The sequence below is a fragment of the Manihot esculenta genome, chromosome 9 (genome assembly GCF_001659605.2).
Source record: "Manihot esculenta cultivar AM560-2 chromosome 9, M.esculenta_v8, whole genome shotgun sequence".
NCBI classification, from domain to species: domain Eukaryota; kingdom Viridiplantae; phylum Streptophyta; class Magnoliopsida; order Malpighiales; family Euphorbiaceae; genus Manihot; species Manihot esculenta.
The window spans coordinates 8161275-8165591 of record NC_035169.2 but is presented as its reverse complement, the minus strand read 5'-3'; positions in this window follow the sequence as shown (position 1 = coordinate 8165591).

Below are 4317 nucleotides of genomic sequence, written 5' to 3'. Positions count from 1 at the left end.
TAAGGTGACGAGCACGGCTGGCCTTTTTGCTTTTAGTTCTGGTTTGACAGGAACTGAAGCTAGGGTCTCATGTCTCATCTGCTCATGCCATTGGATTTCTCCCCGGGTTGACCCCGGGTTGCCCCTTTACCTCCTCAGAGTTCATTACATGAGTGATGAGTGGGTAAATCTCTAGACTTCATTCGTAACTGCGTGGCTTTATTTTAGACGGTTTTACCTTTCTTTCTGCTGTCGATGCCCTGAAGTGACCATTTGTCATTCTGGGTTATGTGCTCCACTGGGATGGAGAGCTCGGCTTTTTGTCGTTCCCTTCTTCTTGGGTTATTCTTGCTAAATGTTTGTTCATTGCAAACTAACTCGAGCTGTGAGCACGGTCCTTTGCCTTCGTTTATCCTCTTATGTGTTCCTGCATTTATGGGCCTTTTCATAGAGGGAGCTTGGTTCTCTGTTATTTCCTCCATACTTAGCTTCATTCTACCTGAGTGTTTCATGTTGCGAGTCTATCCGAGCTGGGAGCTCTATTCTTTGCCCTTTGCTTAGGCTTTTATGCCTATAGCCTGTGATGCTTCTTGTATCGCGAGCTCGAGAGTTCGGAATTTTGCTTTTTTCACTTTGGTGGCCCGAGCTCTTTTGTGAAGTCGGACTTAATTTTTTGTTTTCTTGTCGAGCCTTATATGGGCTATGTTTCCGTCTGACTGCTTGTTTGTTCAGTTTTAACCTTTCTTTTTTACCCCTGAGTGTTTTCCGGGCTGCCTACCCTCGAGCGTTTTGCGGGTTCTTTGCTGTTTGGACCTCTCTCTAGGCTAGTTGAGCTGGTTTAGTGCTAGCGGTCAATTCTCGAGGTCGGTGCCTCTTATGATTGCCCCAATCTTTTGTGTGAGGTCGGAACTATGTTCTTATGAGTTGTTTTTTTTTCTTGTTGTCATTGCATATCGCTGTTTGCTGTAAGCATGTGACATCGGAGGATCTTTGGGGAATCCGGTCTTTGTTGCTCCGGAAGATCTTTGAGATCTTCGCCGGCCGTTTTTGCTCCGGGAGATCTTTGAGATCTTCGCCGGCCGTTTCGCTCCGGGAGATCTTTGCGATCTACCGGCCTTGTACCTCTGAGGTCTATATGTATCAGGGTCTTTATTGTCAGGAGATCTTGGGGATCTTGGACTTGTAATTCCGGGAGATCTTGGGGATCCCGGTTTGCTACCTCTGAGGTCTCTATGTCTCAGGGTCTTCATTGCCAGGAGATCGTGGGGATCCTGGACTTGTAATTCCGGGAGATCTTGGGGATCCCGGTCTTGAGTCCGGGAGATCTTGGGGATCCCGATCTTGTTGAGCCAGGAGATCTTGGGGATCCTGGACTTGAATCCGGGAGATCTTGAGGATCCCGGTCTTAAATCCGGGAGATCTTGGGGATCCCGGTCTTGTTGAGCCAGGAGATCTTGGGGATCCTGGACTTGAATCTAGGAGATCTTAGGGATCCCGGTCTTGAATCCGGGAGATCTTGGGGATCCCGGTCTTGTTGAGCCAGGAGATCTTGGGGATCCTGGTCTTGAATCCGAGAGATCTTGGGGATCCCGTCTTCTGCCTCCAGGAGGTCTCTATGCCTCAAGGAGGTCTTCTGAGCTCTATTCTTTCTTTTCCACGGAGAATTATCATTCACAATAATAGAGATAATCTCGTTGTGTAAGGAATGGTGTTATTTTATTCATTCATGTTTTTCAGAGTACAATGCTTTTCTTTACAAATATTTCAGGGGAAGTACCTCTTCAGATGCTGGATATTCCAGGCGTGGGGCTCAGGGTTTCCCTGCATATCTTCAATTCGGTATACTCCTGGCCTGACTACTTTTGCTATCCTGAATGGGCCCTCCCAGGTCGGTGTCAACTTGCCCACTGCCGCTCTTTTTCCCGTAGCCTCCAAGTTTCTTAGGGCCAGGTCCCCCACCTTTAGACTTCTTTCTCTGACCCTTTGGTTGTAATAACGGGCTGCTCGTTGTTGATAAGCAGCAGTTCGAACTTGAGCTTCCTCCCTAATTTCTTCGAGAGCGTCCAAGTTGTTCCTTAACTTGTCGTCGTTAGTGTTCTCGTTAGCAAATTGGACTCGATGAGTGGGGACTTGCAGCTCGACTGGGACTACGGCCTCTGTGCCGAAAGCCAGTGCAAAAGGCGTTTCTTTAGTGGACGCTTTGGGGGTAGTTCGGAGTGCCCACAGGATACTGTTGAGCTCTTCCGCTCAGTTCGCCTTTGCCCCATCCAGCCGTTTCTTTAATCCTTGGAGGATAGCTTTGTTGGTAACCTCTGTTTGACCATTGGTTTGAGGATGGGCCACTAAAGAGAACTTGTGCCATATGCCCATGTTTGCCGTAAATGCCCTGAAGGCGTTGCAGTCAAATTGCCTGCCATTATCTGAGATGAGCACCCTCGGTATGCCAAATCTGCAAATGATGTTTCACCATACAAAGTCTATCATCTTGCGGGCTGTGATTGTGGGGATTGCCTCCGCCTCTGGCCATTTCGAGAAGTACTCCACAACCACCACTACAAACTTTTTCTGTCCCGTGGTTTTGGAAAATGGTCCCAGGATGTCTATTCCCCATTGTGAGAACGGCCACGGGCTGGATATGCTGGACTGAGGAGTGGCTGGGACATTGATGGCGTTGGCAAACCTCTGGCATACGTTGCATTTTCGGACGAACTCTTCTGCTTCTTTTTTAACAGTGGGCCAATAGTATCCTTGTCTGAATATTTTATTGGCCAGCGTTCCTGCTCCTTCGTGAGCTCCACACATCCCCTTGTGTATTTCTTCCATCACCTTTATTGCCTCCTCCGGGCTCACACACCGGAGCCATGGGCTGGATTTCCCCCTTCTATACAGGGTCCCCCTTACTGCTAGGTAATTAGCAGCACGAGCTGCTATCTTTCTTGCTTCATCCTTGTCTTCAGGGAGTTTCCCCGTCTCCAGATATTCCAGGTATGGGGTCATCCAGGTCTGGCTTTGTTCTACCTGCAACACAGTGGCTGTTTTATTAAAAGCGGGTGTGCTGACATGTTGTATGTATACTTCATCAGGGAGCTGTTCTAGTTCTTCCTTGGACAACAGACTAAGCAGGTCCGCTTCTTCATTCTCCTTCCGAGGTATTCTTTGGTACTTGATGGTGACTCCCCGACCTCTGAGCTCGGCTTCTATGGCTTTTATCTTTGCCAGGTAATTCTGCATGGTTGGGTCTCTGGCCTGATACGCTTCAGTTATCTGGTTGATCACCAGCTGGGAGTCACTATTCACTTCAAGGTCGGTCGCCCCTACCTCCATTGCCACCAGCATCCCATTTATTAGGGCTTCATACTCTGCCACGTTATTGGAGGCCTTGAATTCTAGGCGTAGGGCGTAGCAGATCTTAAATTCTTCAGGTCCTTTAAGCATTATTCCTGCGCCGCTGCCCCCAGCGCCCGATGCTCCGTCTACATACAACTTCCAGTTGAATTCCTGGAAGGGCTCTCCTTCTCTCCCACTCCTCGATGCCTCTGACGATGACTCTCCCCGCTCTTCACTGAATGTGCACTATACTATGAAGTCAGCAAGGGCTTGAGATTTTATGGCGGTCCGAGGTCGATACTTTAGGCAGTAAGGGCTAATCTCAACGGACCAAGCCAACATCCGACCTGATGTTTCCGGCCTATGCAGAATCTTCTTCAGGGGTTGGTCTGTCATTACCACCCCCTGGTGGCTTTCCAGATAAACCCTAAACTTCCGGACTGCGAGCAGTAGAGCATATGCCATCTTTTCAATGTTCAAATATCTGACCTCGGCATCTTTAAGCACCTTACTGACGTAGAAAACAGGCTTTTGCTCTCCTTCTTCTACCCTTACCAATACTGCACTGACTGCTTGTTCAGAGGCTGCCAGGTATATCAGAAGTTCTTCTCCTTCTAAGGGGCTACTAAGCAAGTGAGGCGAGCTGAGACAGCTTTTGAGCTCTTTGAAAGCTTCTTGGCAGTCTTCTGTCCATTCGAAGTTCGGCACCTTCCTCAACTTCTTGAAGAATGGCAAGCATTTTTTTGTCGATCTTGACATAAAGCGATTTAACGCCACTACTCTCCTAGTCAGTCTCTGGACATCCCTTACACAGGTTGGCTCTGGCATATTCAGTATAGCCTCTACTTTCTCTGGATTGGGCTCGATGCCTTTCTCACTCACCATGTATCCCAGGAACTTTCCTCCCCTGATGAAGAAGGCACATTTCGCTGGGTTCAGCCTCATTCTGTATTGTTCTAACAACCCGAATACCTCCCTCAGATCTGCCATGTGATGCTGGAAAGTTAGGCT